This window comes from Ixodes scapularis, unplaced genomic scaffold (assembly GCF_016920785.2).
Source record: "Ixodes scapularis isolate PalLabHiFi unplaced genomic scaffold, ASM1692078v2 PGA_scaffold7__128_contigs__length_106722199, whole genome shotgun sequence".
In the NCBI taxonomy this organism is placed as follows: Eukaryota; Metazoa; Arthropoda; class Arachnida; order Ixodida; family Ixodidae; genus Ixodes; species Ixodes scapularis.
In genome coordinates, this window is record NW_024609882.1 from 14,601,378 (window position 1) to 14,611,818 (window position 10,441).

Below are 10,441 nucleotides of genomic sequence, written 5' to 3' on the forward strand. Positions count from 1 at the left end.
TTTATGGTGGTCCACTCTGCTTGCTTTACCGCACGAAACTCTCGAACCTGTTCCACAGATAGGTGGAACACGCAGACATTTGTTACTTTTTTACGTAGCACTTCCACAAAGTCTTTAGCGGTGGCAATCGTTGAGTTGAGCGAAGATCTCAACTTGGTGAGCGTTGGTTCTTCCACCTACTTTATCACAAGCGCTTTCTCCGTGTCCAGTGGCTGAAAAGATCCATCTTGCCGAAGAGTGCGTCTTCCGAGACAATTCGTGGAATTGGAAGCGATTCTTGAAATGCGCCGCCGCTCCGTCTGATACAAAAATTATTTCAAAAAAGACTGGGAAATGAACATTAACATACTCTTTTATGGCCTATGTGGCTAGAAGAGCGTGAGCTGTGTCATGTTTCGTGTACCATCGGTGACAACGGCAAAGCTTTGCGTGCCTTGCGTGGACGTAACCACACTTGTGGAGGGAGACACTTGAGTTTTTTTTCAATGAAACCTCTGCACTTCGGTTGGAAAGAGTACTGTCCATTTTTCCGCAAAATCGAAGTGGAACATCACTGCCTTGGGTGGTAAGGCGGTTTTTGTGTCATGTATCAGGCTTCGTTCAAGGTCAAGGATGTAAGAATGCCTCATATACTTTTCGCTCTCCTATTGCCGCAGGAAGGCAAAAAGGTCCATAACCTTTTTGACGAGTTCGCCAGCGTCCCATAACGCGAAACAGATCTCTTGGTCTTCGTCGAGATGAAGCGACTGCAGCGAGATGCTCTGCGTTTTTGGGCACTTTTCGCAACGGCGCAGAAAGCAATCGTTCTGCGGAGCGCAGAAGAGGTAGATGCGCTTGAAGTCGCCTTCAGTAAATGTCTTCTTTGGGGCATTTGTTATTGCCGTTAAAAGCAACTGAAAATTGACGCAATATATGCATGCGCACACCTCGTGCTCGGGACTTTTTTTTTTACCCATTTTGGTCGTAGGGAATAAAATTTGGAGATGCATAGTTCGGGTTGGGCATGGTCCTTCCTAAACAGCTGGTAAGCTTCCTTAATAGAGCGGGTCATAAACCTTTTTACGACTTCGAACATGTCGTTGATCATGGCTTTGACGACGTCCTTTTTGTCGGGGCTTTGAACAGAGCACGCGAGGTCGTCGCGTGTGTAGTACTCAATTGCAACCCCCACGTCTTCGACATTCGCCTTTTTCCCCATGTAGGGATCAGGGGTTGCCGAAACACCACCTTTGCGCTTCAGTTTTCATGTTTGATCAATCATGTAGGCAGTCGCAACCGACACCAGACGCAATATTGTTTTCTTCAGAATGATTGGCGGCAGAAGCACGTACAATCGCTTGCGTTCCTGGTGGGAACTACATGCCTTCAGCACTTTGCAAAACGCGTCAAACCACTCTGCGCAGTGCTCACAACTGTCTTCGAGTTCGAGAGTTTCGTGCGGTGAAGCAAGCAAAGTGGACCACCGTAAAACCTGTCAAAGGAATCCAGGAAACTCATCTGTGAAAGTCATCATATGCCGAGAGGCCAGATGTATACATGGCCTTTCGCGCAACTGAGAGTTTTAAGCTTATGTATGATGCATAGGTAGCGAATTTGCAGAGTGGGGCCGTTTTATTCCTGTGAATTGTAAGCTAATTAATGGCATTCCAGCTCCAAGCACCTTTTCACGTCACTAATACTCACCGCGTATAAAAAAAGAATTTTAATAATATAAAATACATGAAATAACTAACGCCCAAACGTTTGGTGCTGTGCGGCAAAGCCGCTATGACGAAGACGTCGGCTCGCTTTGAGTGAAGGTTTGTCGTAGCTTTTCCCGCTTGGAGGTCATATGTTACTCAATCTTTTGCCATCATAGGTTAGTTCAAGTCACTGCAAAGTGCCAAGAGGAGTTTAAAGAAAATAAAAGATGGAGTTTTTTTAAATATCGACGCCCAATCTTGCCACATTTTGAGAAATCAGCCGAATTTCCCCGTTGATAACAAAAATATGTTTAAGGGTCGGCATATTATCTTTATATATACGTAAAGAAAATTTAAATATGCGCATTTTGATATTTTTTGTGAAGTATTATGAAAGATGGTTTATTTGCAAAAAAATTGTGAATATGTCTCTAAAACGCGTTTTTGTGCCATGTTTGATATTTTTGTTTGCATTGAAATATTTTATGGATATTTTTAATTTTTTTATGTATCTGTTGTATAACCTTTGTAAAACCTATTAAAAAAGTTATGGCGCCGTGAAAAGTTCGATAAGGAAATGACGACTGTGCAAATTAGCATTGTGAAATCTTCTCAATTTCCACGCCTCAAGCTTCTCTATTTTATTTCTCAGCGAAAAAACTTGTTACGGCGTTCATATCTAGCTGAATGTTCCTCCCAAGAACATGGCTTTCATATATATTTTTAACAAAAATATCTAAATTATGACCCGGACCATCATTGCATGAACTGACGTGGAATCACCCTACTTTCGAAATTATATAGTGCTAATTTCGCCCATCACAAAAGTTTGAGCGCAGAAATGAATAAGACGCCGGCAGATGAAGTGGCATTCCCGAACAAGGGGCCCCCTTGTTCGGGAAGGCGTCCTTGGGCCAAGGTGGCGACGAGCAGCCAAAACATAACACCGGCAAGCACGAACGCAGGAAGAGATGCTGAACAATCCTTGGTCGGGTATTGACCTAATCCGGTAATGCACGCAGGCGCCGCGTTTCCAGCTGCAACCGTGAAAGACGGGGCACTCTGAGAGTTGTTCTTTTCGTGCTGTCTGTCTTTAGTGAGTTCTGACTCAAGCGGTAGGTTCCACGGGAGGCGCCACTGGAATGACCTCTCAGCTGGGAGCCTTGTCGTCAGCGCATATACGCCTTTGCAAAGCCGGACTCCCCCGCGCACAAACCCTGGTACGGATAATCCGTTCATGGGAGCACGTTCATGGGAGCACGTTCCCGCTTCCAGCTGCAACTGTATACGAGCGACGATGCTTGTTCACGTAATCCTTCGCGTCCTTCCGACCATCCATGCCTGGGAGACCTTTTGCTAAGAACGATTCAGGCGCGTCAGAATATTGTAGTCGCTGGCGAGGATTGCGAGTTACCCTTGAAAGATCCTCTAGTTGGAGCCGGCGTCAGCGGCGAAGAATACTTCGGCTCATCTTCTATTAAACAAAAACTTTTTTTTTTTCGGTAGCGTAGCACTAGCACTACAACGGGACGCGCAGTCGTCCGGATGATCTCATCGTCGTGGCGTGAGACTTGAACCCTTGACGGTCTGGTGCACTCGCTCAGCGTAATCTCAGGACGACGTCGGAATAAAGAGGGGCTAGTCATAACAATCTCAACTTGACGAAGAGAAAAAAAAAAAGGAGGAATGTTTGTTATAAAAGACCCTCTACCCGCGGCAAACCTCACAAGTTTCGTCATGGACACCTAAGATGCCGACACTCGCTTACCCGACCCTGCACAGCCTCTTTCTCAAATTCAACGCTGCCGTTCCATCCAGCCCGTCGGTGGAACGTCTATTTAGCTGGGCTGGGGACGTCTTCAGAAGGAAAAGGGGAAAAATCTCCTATCAAGAACTTTGAAAGTCAATTGCTTCTGCGAGCGAGTAAACTATTTTGGTGAAAACGCAAGCCATAAATAAACTGCATTTATTTTAGGCTCGGAGGGTTTTTCATTAATCAAAACTGCTGTTCATGTTGCTACCACAAAAATATAAAAAAGTAACTTCGAAAGTAACTTCAAAGTAACTCGCTACTTTTTACAGTAGTTAGTAGTTTACTCAATTACTATTACGAACGCGTAATTTCTACTCTATTCCAATTACTTTTGGCGTCGATACTCAGTAACTTAACTTAACTACCTTTTTTGAGTAATTTGTACATGTCTGACGCAAAGAGAGGAAGCGTCCTCCGAGAGAGCACGCGGGAACCTAGACGGCACCCCGAATGACGTCACTCGGAGGGCGACCAGGTGCGACCTTGAAGGCGGAGTAGACGGGTGCCAGAAATGGTAATCTTTATATATATATATAATTTTTTTTTTTTACGCAACAAGGACACGCAGGCGAAATCCCGTTTTCTGTTCTATACTTCAGACGTGTCAGAGGGCAACTTCCACAAATTTTTGTCCGGATCCGGAAATCGTTGCACCCCCGCCCCCCTTTAATGCTTTCGCATTAAAAAGGTCATAAAGTAGAAGCTCCTAGTGGATGCAAGATGAAATGAAAGTGGATACGAGAAGTATATAAATTAACTAAGCGGTGGCATAAAAAGGAAACTGGATGCTCGTCTTGTCTTATGATCACGGCAGTGACATTCGGATGAACTCTTTTTTTCTATTTTGCTACACAATTGCCAGTGAATACTTCCACATTTAGGTTTTATTTAGATATTACGCGATCAAAAAGGCAAAGTTTTACATGAAAATACTGCTTTTATAAAATACTTTTAAAGGTCAAGTAAAAAAAAAGGGAGTGTCTACATCCACGCGCGGGGATGTAGCCACGTCGGGACTAGATAAGGCTCCATCCACGCACTACGTCACTTCCGGCGCCCTACGTCACTTCTTGCGTGGACGGAGGCAGTTCTTCCGTCTGCATGGTCTTCTGCAACCGGGTTTAACTTTCTCTAAAGTGTTTCTTTTTTTATTGTTTTCTTTGTTAAGGAGTTGGGCCCTTTATTGTATCCGCACGGTCGCGCTTCTGATATGCCTCCAGTTTTGGTTGCCGGGGATTCTATGGTGAAATACTTGTCCCAATATTTGGCATCGAAGAACCGGGTGGCTGCCGAAGTGCGGGTATTTAGTGGCATTAAGATCGAGGCTTTGTTTTTCAAGGTGTCTGACGCCTTGCTCGATGTTGGCACAAACAACATCAGCGTTTGCGCCAGCGCGCACGTTGACAAGTACCGTCGGCTGGCCGCTCAGATCTTGGAACGCAAGCCGACGACGCAGGTCGCCTTTTCTTCCGCGGCGGGAGAACAGGTTCTCTACGTTGAAGTGTCAGCGTAGGCAGAGCGCAGTGATCCAGGCGTTGAATGATCGGCACAGAGAAGTGAACTGGCTCCTGCAGGAGTTCTGCCGCAAGAAGGGCTTCGCGTTCATCGCTGATCTCGTGAACGATTGGCATCTGTGCACCGGCTACTGTTTTATTTGTCATGAAATAAACTGTTCCTGTAACCTTTTACCCAGTTCTCTTGATTGAATGCTCTCGGTAGGTTTGTTATTACTGGAACTAATGCATTGTTCTCATCCTCTCACAATCTTTGTGAGATTGCGAGCGTGCGCGCAAGTCAAGAACATACGAAGCGGTGGGCTCGCAATTGTCCCCTTCGATGCACTCACGCTACAACGCCACACGGCGAAGCCCCGCCGCCTCGCCCCAGAAGCGATGCACACATGGGCAAAGGCCCCGGAGGCCGAACCACGTGGCTGCAGGCTGCACGCCCACACGCACGGATGGCACGCACGCTGCCCACACGTGTGTGTGACTCCTGGACAACATAAACATAAAGATCAGGGTGTCGAACCGGAACCGAACCGAACCGAAAACCGGAACCGAACCGTTACTTTTAGCCGAACCGGAACTGAACCGAACCGAAATCTTCGCCGCCATCTTGGAACTGAACCGGAACCGAACCGAAAAAAAATATAACGGTAACCGGTTCAAAACGGTTCAAGGTATTCTTTTTTCGTTTTTGTTAGTATCACAAAACGAACAAATGGGAATATGAAATTGGCGGCTGTATTTCTATCTATTGCTCGAATTGTCACATACAGAATTGCAATGTATGGTAAACTGTGGGTTTTCGTGGCGCTTTTGTACTGGCACTATGATTAACCATGTGTCACGTTGTCACGTGACGTCATGGTGTCAATACATGCTGTCAAGTAATGTCACGTGACCCTGTGACGTCACGTGACTCACCGCGTCAAGTCGATTTAATTTGAGAAAGTCACTAGATGTATTAACCTTGTTGACAGCGTGACGTAACATGATATCACGATTTTGCACCGAGTCACGTGACACCGTGACGTAAACAATTTTCATAGCCCCGAATCGAGTGCTCAAGTTCATGCCAATCAGCATCGCTGAACATTCGGGCAACGGCTTGTGTTCAATTAAAGATGATAATAGCCCAACTCTAACAATATCTGAAGCTCCAGCCCAAGCTTTTGCTTTCTAAACCCTAGCGCATGACTATGATGAACACTGACGGTATATAATTAGCGTCGGATCACGTGGCTGCTTGTTCAATTTGCGAGTTTAGGAGTTGATCGACAGCTATTTGTTTCTTTATTTTCTTTTGCATCTGCTTTTTTTTTTCGTTTCGCAAGCTATCAACGTCAGGGGTTACTTCTTAACAGTATTTATTGAAAGTACAAAAACAAATGTTGCACGACCAATTTTACATTATTGAAGCACTCACAAATGTTTTCGTTATTGGGGAGGAGGAGCGACCGTGACGCCCCAAGCGGTTAACTTTAGAACTACACGGATGGGGACAATAAATACAATGACTCAGCGCTCGGCCGACATAACCGAACGCGGCGTCAGCGTTCGGCTGGAGTTCGTGTTCTCCGGTGAGGAAGAGGACAAGCACCACGGATTTTGGCCAAGCAATGACCAATGTCTGGCGATGGTCTTTTGGCCAGTGGCCAGAGAGTGGCCATTCATTGGCCAATGCTTGGCCGATGGCTGATGGCCAGTGGCCATTGGCCATTGGCCAGATAAAGGCCAGTCACCGGCCAGTCTCTGGCCACTGTCTGGCCACTTGACCAAGGACCACAGCCAGCTACTGGCCGATGACTAGCCAACTCTGTGCTGCTTGGGGGGGGGGGGGGGGGGGGCTCTTTTGTTTCCACTCCGGCCTGCAGGAACAATGCAGCATGCATGGTCCCAGCTCAGCACAAAAGCCGAAGTGGGCCCAGCTCGCATTCTCTGAGGATAGATCCGACACTTAACGTCGCTTCGTCGATTGTTAGTATTTTTTACATTAAACTGTGCCTTGCGCTTTATTGTAGAAGATGACATGGACATGCACATAAGGCCTGTGTGCACGTGCAGAGGCCTTGTGTTGAGTAAACACCTAGGTGTGTGGAAACAAACGGGTAAGAACGCCCCCTATAGTTCGATCGCCTGCCCAATTTTTGAACTGTACAGAAAAAAATACTTGACAGAAAAACAGAAAAAAAAATATTGACCTCAGAGGGAGAGCCGAACATTGGCAGTCGCTTTAAGGCTGTGTTCCAAATCTTACCCAAATGGATCCGAGTTACTCCCGCGGGTCATGTCGCGTGACATCACAGATTGAAAAGTTTTGGACGCGGCTAGGTTTTGGAACGCCAGAAAACAAAACCCTTACTCTGGAGTAAGATCATGTAAATTTTAAAACACGGCCTAAGTCTCACACGAGCGTCGATCTCAAGGTTTCTACCACCTCTGTATTTTGCTTAAAGGAAACATACAAATATTTCTATACATTCACATAACGCTGCTTAATATCACTTCCTAACGTTAATAACTAAATAAACTTGGCTTTGCTCTTTTTTTTTAGGCAATGGCAGTGGCCAAAAAATTAGAGAAATATGAGCATCGTTGATCCCCTCAACTCGGAGCCAGAAGCGGCCTCCTGGCCCTGTACCTATCTGAGGCCGCCAACGTTAATCATGCCCCCTGGTGGGGCTGGAAAGGAAGAAAACGGCTGCTGGAGCTCCAGGCATTTTTAGAGTTCGGCTAATCTCATCACCGCAGTGGTTGGACACAAGCCACTGCCCGAGTGTCCGCCGAGGCATTGATTGTTACGAGCCGATGTACAGTGCTCACGCAGTTCTCGTGTCTCATCCATGAGCCGCGCTCGACTGTCGTCAGGCGGGTGGTTTCGATCCCCCAATTACGTCGTCAAGCTTTGCGAAGACAATACTGAAAGATATAGTTCCCTTTTATTCTCGTAATTCCACCGTGACAAGGGAACTTCTGAATCAGTGGCGGCCTGTGCGAGTATACTTGGGTCAGACTAGGACGAATACGCCTCTGAAAATTCATGAACATTCCAACCCGATATCATTTGATGACCGCTTTAAACTTCGCGGGGTGCAAAATAATACAAAAAAAGCAATGGAGGATTGCTGTTTACAAGTGACAAATAAAATTGTGGATTTAGCACACACAAACGGAGGAGGCAATTCCTCAGGAATACTTTCAGCCTTTCCACCTTGGTGAAGAAGGAACACCAGCGAAGCTGTACTATGGTGGGAATGAAGCAATGGGCCGGCCGCAAGTCGGCAAGCCAGAGTGCAAAGACTGGAGAGGTTGTCGCCATCAATGCGCGACTGCGGCAACCAGACAACCGGGAAGCCGGTTGTCTGGTTGCCGCCGTCAGTTATAGATGGCGGTAGCTGTCAAGAATTTTGTGTCATTATTTGTTTGCTGACTGACATGATGGGAAACTGACCCTTAATAGCTCCGCTGTAAAAATAAGCGCGTGTGTGTGCGTGAGTGTGTGTGTGGGGGAGGGGGGTAGTTTTAAAAACATACTCTGTTGTAAAGAGGTTCCTCCTTCCCTCATCTTTGGCGGAGACCAAAAAGCGTGGGCCCGGAAACTACTTTGTTTGCAAAAACACTCTTGCCAAAAAGCACGTTTTTGTCGTGCCAGACGGTCGCGCAGTTCCTCGCGAAGATGCACTACGAATAATAATACGTGCCTTTCAAATACTTGGCTTTCACTGAGCTTGAACCTCCTGCAGCGTGCATTTTGCATCATCGAATTTGATTTTCTTAGCAAGAAGCCACAATGACTACTAGTATATAGTATGATGACGTCACGTGCATGCCATGCTAAACAGTTCAGCTTTCTGGTGAAATGTGATGTTCGCAACACTAGCAATAGATGTCCTACTTGTAAAGTTTTCCAGTATTTATTGCAGTCTCGCGATGATAGATGGCAGCCCAGAAAAATGTTAGAGCGCATGATTATTGAAGCACAGTGTTGTAAAGCGAGGGCCCAAAACAAGTGCAGGTAAAACCGAATGTAACATTAGCCTCACGAGGTAGTATTTTGCGAAGTTTCGAGCTCATGCAAGCTGATGAAATGAGATTTATAATAAGATTTTAAGAATTTCATCGGTCCTTCGCGCTATTCGTGTAAAATTATTAATTTCATTGCGTGCACCTTTACGCATCTCTTTTTGCAGTAAGGCGTTCTGTAAGAGATTATTTAGGAAAATACCATTAATTATCTCTTTTTTTAACATTTCGAGTATTTGCTTTCAGATCTGTCATGTGAACACAGAGTCCTTTTTGGCGTACCCTGCAACCCGATGTTTCACACTGCCAATCAGCAAACAGAAAAACACTTTTACGCAGACTCAACAGCTCGCGTAGTTTCGAGTATCTTCCTTCCATGTCGGTCTCAAGCGGTTATGTGAACTTTTAAGGTAATATTTATTGATCATTATAAAAACATATTGCATCGCTAACTGAATATTTGACAACATAAATAAATGGCCGACCACCCAAAAGCTATGCCCCCCAAAATTATTTGAACTGTGTTCTGCCAATCTTTTCCGGCGTTTGTATCCTCGACAGGCACGTTGAAGGTTATTTGGGACAGCTTTACATACATTTCTGATTTTGAAGCTAATTTAAACAACAATTTGTTCCTCACAAATATAACTTCTTAAACATATAGAAGCCTGTTATTGCCTCTTCTATGTGGTAAACATTGCTTTAATGTGTCTCTGGGCTGGACAAAAAAAAAGTAAACAGGGGCGCGCGGCTGAACCATGACGATTACGCACGAAAACTGTCAGAAAATATCCAATTAAGTAGCTGCCATGCCGAGAAAAACTTTAAATACTACTTCGTTTTACTTAATAAAGAAGGTACTTTGGGAGACGCTTAAGCTTCGGCTTTAAAGTCGCCTCCTTACTTGCCGCGCCAGCGTGCCTCGGTTGCCTAGTCGGGAGCGTCTGACTCGCAACCGAAGGGTCGTGGGATCGAATACCTCCTAAAATTCTTTTTTTTTTCTTTAAGGCAAAGAGAAATTATTAGAGACATACGGCGACCTGCAATTCACGTTACATGTCATGTTTTAATCACTTTCATTCCATGCGTGATGTCACGTTTCACGTGAGCATTGTGAGTTGTTTGAAATTCTTGAGCGAGGGCATGTAGCTCTGACGTCATGACCTTATCGACCATTCAGGATTTTCCAGTCACGTCACCGAAATCGGCTTTTCTGCGACATGAGCTTCTCAGTGCTATTGCGTTAAAATAATCAATTAGCAAGGGTGATGCTCATTTGCAAATTAAATTGACCGGCCTCTTGTCAAGAGCAAACCTCAATAGCCAGGCTATGCCAGCTTATCCTGTATAAGAAAATGTTAACTAACGTGGGCAAGCGCTATTTTGGGCCAGATTCGATCTGAGTGCGAATGTGCATT